This window comes from Vigna radiata, chromosome 3 (assembly GCF_000741045.1).
Source record: "Vigna radiata var. radiata cultivar VC1973A chromosome 3, Vradiata_ver6, whole genome shotgun sequence".
In the NCBI taxonomy this organism is placed as follows: Eukaryota; Viridiplantae; Streptophyta; class Magnoliopsida; order Fabales; family Fabaceae; genus Vigna; species Vigna radiata.
In genome coordinates, this window is record NC_028353.1 from 12,795,985 (window position 1) to 12,803,155 (window position 7,171).

The window sequence follows — 7,171 nt, forward strand, 5'->3', positions numbered from 1 at the left end:
TACCACCTTATATTATTACTATTAACCCTTACACTTACACTTACACAATTACTAGTATGCTCCTTTTGCTTATGTATCATCCAAGTCTTTATAGTGCTTTTTGTCCCCACACTCATCAATTATTTTTTAGTACAACACAAACAAAGGTTGCGTTTTGTGAGGATTCCTATTCTTTGGTATGCGTGGGATCATGTCCCACCACAGAGCTATGTCATCCATGAACTGTGGAAAAAGTTTTTCTTTTTCGAGTAAACTAGAAAAATATGAAAACAACATATAAAAGGACAACCAAAACAAAACATCTCTCTTTTTTTCCCCTTCATATTACCACACTACGTTTAAATCATGTTTTTTTAATATATTCTTCTTCTTCTGTGTGCCTTGCATCCAAACATAGTGGCTGGAAAATAATTTAGCAACCATTCATGTGAGTCACCCACTTACAAGATTAATCTAATTCTTATAGTTTCTCGCTTTATCAAGTTTAATTTTATTTTTATATAGGTATATTTCACTCAAAAATAAAAATATATTGACTGTTTTTTTAAAAATGGGATCACATCCCTAATAATATGTTTGGATGGAATAATTTAAAAGAATACTTTATTTATTTGGTGAATTTAATTTTTTTTCAATTAAAATAAGTTGTTTAAATGATAAAATTAAACGAAAATTGAAATTGAATGATAAATAAAACAATAAAGTTTGAAATTCACTTTAGAAAATTGAAATTACAAGAATAATTCTATATTCTTTATATACACAGACGTGTGTATGTGTGTATATTACAGTGAAAAAAAGTTATTAAATATTAAAATTTGTCTAATGTTTTTTCTAAAATTTTAAATTTTAAATTTTAAAAATAAAATTTTATATCGAAAGATAAATTTTATTATTTTATTTCAATTAGAAATATTCAAATTTAATATATTTTAATTACTCTATCCAAATAAATCGTTTTAAAAAATAAATAGAATTTAATTATAAACAATTTAAATATCATACTTTTCAATCTTTTGCAATTATACAGATACATGTAAAAGAGGAAATTAAAAAATGAAAAATTATAATTATTAAGAAATGGGCGATAGAGTGAGATGTGGAGCCTCCTTGTTTCATGATTTTAGAAAACTATCTTCCGTTCTTTTAAGAAGAAAATGTTTTTTTTTTAAGTTTACTTTTGAAAACTGTTTTCAAAATAAACATCTCTTTCTAATTTTTAAACTTAAAAACTGTAATATTTCTAGAAAAATTCTTTGGGGTTTCTATTGTTCATATTCTTTTTACGGTTGCATCTTCAACCTTTTAAAAAGGTTGCAAAACAATTTTATTATTATTTAAAAAAAACATTAAAACTAAATAACATATTTGTATTCAAATTTCTCAAAGATTTTGAAATCGAATAAAAAAAAGGAAAAGAAAGAAAAACTGTGTATGTAATTCAAATTTGCCCTACCATGCTCCCCACCTATCACAACTTGTGGGTTTTAAGAGATAAATTGATATGTTATTATTGTGTATATATATCAATTTGGGGTGTCTGGGTTAAATATTTAAGAAAGTCTTTTAAAAGAAAAATATATAAAAGTTAAAAAAAAAATTAAAAAATTCACTATTATCATTTTTTATTTCTTTCTAAAGTATGTAGGAAGAAACTCAAAAGGTTAGAATGATTAATTAAATCGAATCATTGTTTTTTTTTTTTTCATTTCCAGAATTAGAGAAAAAGCAACGCATATAGTATTCAAATATGTTTTAAGATAATAGTTTTAAGAGTGAGAAAAAATCCAAGTTCATAATTTTAGAATAATTCAAACTAAATTATTTGGAACGAATTATGAATTATTTTATAGAATCCAATCATCGTAAATAAATATTTTGCACTGTTTACAAATATAGGATACTTTTTTTTCAAAAATAAAGAAATATAAGATTTGAATTGAATTTGAAGCAAAGCGGTAGGGATTATTACATACATGTGAAAATATGTCTAAATTAAAATACACTCAACATGTACTTTTTTATTGGTATATAGTAATAAATCATAAAACAATTGAGAATTATTATATTTTGCAATAACTATTTTAAAATCACGTTTTCAAAGCAACAATGAATTAAAATTAATACTATATTAATCCAACCATAATTAAAAATCGCAATTCATGAGTTGGACATTTAGTTTGAAAATCAAATATAAACTAGGAAGAAATTAAGTGCATGTTTAGTTTAAGAAATGATAAAAAGTGTTGAGATTTTATAAAAATGATTTTGAGAAATAATGATAAATAATAAAATGAAATCCAAGATGTAGTTGTACTTGCTATTTAAATCAGAGGTCATACTAAAAAATATACATCCTATGCAAGAAACAAAAATGATGTGTATAAATAATATATATATGTATAAAGATGTAAGATGTAGTATTTGGCAATCCATAAGTAGAGAAATGAAAGAAAGGAATAGGGACACAGAAAAGGTGAAACAGTGAAATGGGGTCATAATGTGCCCTACTTCCTTCGTCTTCCTGCTTCTTCCTCTTCCTATGTCTTACCATAAATAGGAACTTTCTCTTTCTTCACAAATATCTTGCAGGACCCTCTTACTTTTTTTTTTTTTTTTTTTATTTTATTCAGTTCAATAACATTTTCAAATAATATTCAGTTCCAATTTCATTATTCTTTTTCCTTATGATTCTAATGAGAAAGCTTTGCATCTGTGCTTCTGCAACGCCACTGTAGTCACTACTATCATCAAAATTTTGTTTGACTTTTTCATGGTAGCAGTATGCGATTACATATGCTATTGTCTACCTTAAATTGTTGGCAAGTAGTTGTTGTGACCTGTGTCAGACCACAAGCGTGGGTATATAAACTTTGAAATATCAATGGCAGTACCAACCATTCAAACTTCATTGTTCTGAAATTTTCTGCCTGTCATTTAACCATGTTCTTAGATCCAACAAAAATATTCAAAACCACCATAAAAGATTCATAAATGTAAAAAGAGTTTCAAATGAAATAGACAGTATTGACAAGACACATTTTACTCTACTAGGTTAGAAAAAACATGTTACAGGTATTTATGCCAACTATTCATGTAACAGAGAATCTTATATTCATCTTTCATTGTATGTGAAAATGGACTCGTGAGTAAGTTTTAGAAACATCTCTCAGAGGACAAAAATAAATTTGAAATCACTGTCTAATATTTTTTTCCCTCTTATCTCATATTAACTACCATTTGTGCACTATCTATCCTTCTACAAATTCATTTCCCACAATGTGCTCTGTTTTGGCCCAAGCCCAATCATCATATTAAAACACTTATATGCATCTTTGGCAAGTGAAAGACTTAGAAGATTAATATTGATGCTCCAAATTTGTTATTAAAACTTTCCTCTTTTAATAAAAAATTAAAATATATTTTTAATTCCTAAGTTAAAGTAATTTTTTTTTATATATTTTAGTTTTTAAATTTTAGAAATAAATTAATATAATTTTTTTAATTCAATTATATTAATCTTTTTTTGACATATTCAATGTGTTTAATGTTAATATTTAAATTATTTTTTATACATTCTCATTTAAATATGTTCAAAAATAATTTAACATAATTAAATTAAAATAATTTTATTTATTTATTTTTAAATTTGAAAGAATAAAATATATAAAATTTAATTTTAAAAATTGACTATTTCAATTTCACGTTAAAATTTAAAAATTAAAAACATAATTAATCATTTAATAAATCTGTTCTTTGGCTGTCAGACATTTTAATACTTCTACGAGGTAATGTTTTTTTTTTCTTTTATGTCTCCAATATTTTATCAAAAAAATACGATTTTGCTTCGTGTTTGAATTATTTTTTCTTTAAATACTCAACATAAACACATTTTTAATGTAAATATGGACAATATTGTTGAATAATAATAGGAAGATATGTTTTCATTGTACAAATTTTTTTTAATACAATAAATCGTATTTTCTTTGGTGCATGTATCCTATGATAAAAACTAGCTTTCCTTTTTTGTGATGAACTAAAATAATAAAGATATTTTCATGAAAACAAGTTTATATTAAATAAACTGCTATAGTTTAGCAGTGGGTGTTGCTCCCTACACCGGACTTGTATCTCCCTATTAATTTAATTTATTTCAAAAATATTCTACACCTCTCCACTATTTTCTTTTATTCTACAAATACCCTACACCTCCCCACTATAAATAGCAATCTTTCTCTTTCTCTCTCTACATTAATGGAGCATTTACCTGACTCATTAATGGAGCATTTACATGACTTAAATTTGAAGTTAGATATATTTTCTTAAATAAGTCTGATTCAATGTTATTTTCGTTGTTGAATATATTTTTTTGTTTTCAAATTACTTACTAAATGAAAATTTTGTTCTAAATTTATAGAAAAATGTTTATATACATGTATCTTTTTTTTACATATAATATCTATAATTTTTAACATTATATTATGTTTTAACTCACCNTAGATAAATTATATAAAAATATTATTAAATACTTAAAATATAAAAAAAAGTTATTTGTTAAATGTTTATAATTTATTTAGTTCTTTCGTCATTATAAAGTTAGTATATAATAATAATAATAATAATATATCATTATTTACTATTAATATTATTATGTTTATTATTTTGTATTTGCATCTAACTTTTAATTTTATAAAATGGAAATGGTAGGAGTACTAATATTGAAGTTTTCTCACAATTTTATATTTTGTAGTATGTTACAAATTCAAATCTGAACCACGTGAATACTCCATTAGAGAGAGAAAGAGAAAGATTGTTAAGGATAGTCGGAGGTGTAGGGTATTTTTGGAATAAAGAAAATAATGGGGAGGTGTAGAATATTTTTGAAATAAATTAAATTAATGGGGAGGTACAGATCCCACTTGGGGAGGTGTAAGAAGCAACACCCTTTAGCAGTTAAAGGAGTGGCTGGGCTTGGGAAAATAAGACTGAGGGTGTCTTAGAGAAATTTCTTCCTGCACTTCCATAATTTTAACCTGTACCCTATAAAGTTTTGTATTTTTTAATGTATTTAAAATTTTACAATTCAAAATATAATTTGTTATTTATTTTATATTTCGAATCTAAAATATAAAAATCTAGAAAACATTTATGTTTTGAACTGTATAATTTAAAATTATTATTTTTATTTATATTTCAGAATATACAATTTAAAATAAGAAAATTTATATTCTAAATTAAAAATATAGAATACAAAAATTTATGAGGTATAGGTTGAAATTATAAAATTGTATAAGAACTGGTTTTAATGTTGATAGTTAAGGTTCCGTTGGATTAGCTCAGCCAAGGGACTTTTTTATGCGTCTCATGTTTTTCTTCTTACAATCTAAAATTTATTATAATTCTACATAATATATATAAATTATTAAATTAATTAGATAAACAAAATTTCAATTTATTTATTCATAATAATTGTCGTTGTTATGTTTATTTCTTTTAGTATACCAAGTCATTTTTAACAAACAAACTTTAATGAGATTTTTCTCTCCTCAAATGTTCTTGTTCTACTTTCAACATCATTCTTTTTCTTCAACGTATTTAATCTTAAGTTTGTTTTAGTTGAAATTTGGAAATATATATTTACTTTCTTCTCCATCAGTTACACTATTTTTTTTTTCGAGTTTGTTGGGCAAGAATCTACCACATTTAGTAATTATTTTTTATTTTTTGTTAATATATCGAATTTCAAAATTCGATAGTAGAAATCCGGTTTAGAAATGGATCTCTTTCTAGCTTTCCTTTTTACAAAGCCCTCAAATATAGACACTATGTTTTCTTACCATTTTTATAAGAAACAGATTCTAACAAATATTAAAATCATCATATCAAATAATTAAACTTAAAAAAAAAAAAAAGAACACAACAAATAACTATTTTTTAAAAAAACTATAAATTAAAAAATAAATGACAAACATATAAAAACAACACAACTGGATTTCGAATTTCGATACTAATCTTAACCTGAAATACGATACTAAACCAATTTTTAACGAATCTCGTTACTTAATCGAATCTCATAACCAAAATGGACTTTTGAGTTTGATTCTCTTGTCAAACTATAAACATAAACATGTTTATTTTACAATTTTCTACGTATCGAAAAACCCCCCAACATAAGTAATTAAGAAAAATGGAAAGAAATTAAAACTTACTTGAGGATGACAGCGTGAAAGAAAGAAGTGATTGCACTGCTAAGTTAGGATGAAAGTGTGAGGAGAGTATAAATATAAGGAGAGAGAAAAATTACAATTTTATCCTAGTCAAAGTAAAAGAACATTCTCAAGCATTTAGAAAATTTTAGGAGTGTAGGAAAAAAAAATGTTGGATGCAAAAAGAAATCCCCAATGATAATGATTTGATCCAACTCTAAGTATCATTCTGTTCTTGAATCTTTCTTTCCGCACCCCATAATTTTAATCTCCACCTCCATAATTTTTAAAATCACCATTCTACCTTAAAATAAAAACACCCAAAAAAGAAATATTGAACAAAACGAAACAAATAAGTTTATCTGGGAATTCAATATAAAAAATGAAAAATAACCACCGAACCTTTAAATATTTGTTGAAACTATTATATTACTCGACTTTAAAATTCAAAATTGTTTTTCCAGTCCATTTTTTGGGTCGTAATTTGACCCAACTTAAAAATTTTGCGGTGATAATATTATAAATTAACAGTGATTTATAGGGTGAAAAAGAAAAAGGAGAGGGAGAATGTTATCTTGTTTTTATACTCAGAGGTTACTTCTGTATAAAAATATCTTTATGTAATGAAAGAATAAAAGAATAAAATACTATACATAGCGAATAAATCCGTTGATATTATTTTCATATTACAATTTAAGTTTGATTTTCTTGTATTTTCATGATTAAGTGCGGTTACCTAATTTAGTTAGTATATATTTATTTCGCTTACCTTCTCATCGGTCTTTCATTAATAAGGACAATAGAAAACTCTCCAATTTATTCCTTGTCCACTCTTCTTATAATATTGGGATGCTGTGCTTCAAAATGCGGCCATCAAACTCTTCTCCGATATAAAATCATCATTGGTTTACGAAATTTAAAATTAAAATATGATATTTTAACAATTTTTGTCAACAGAACACATA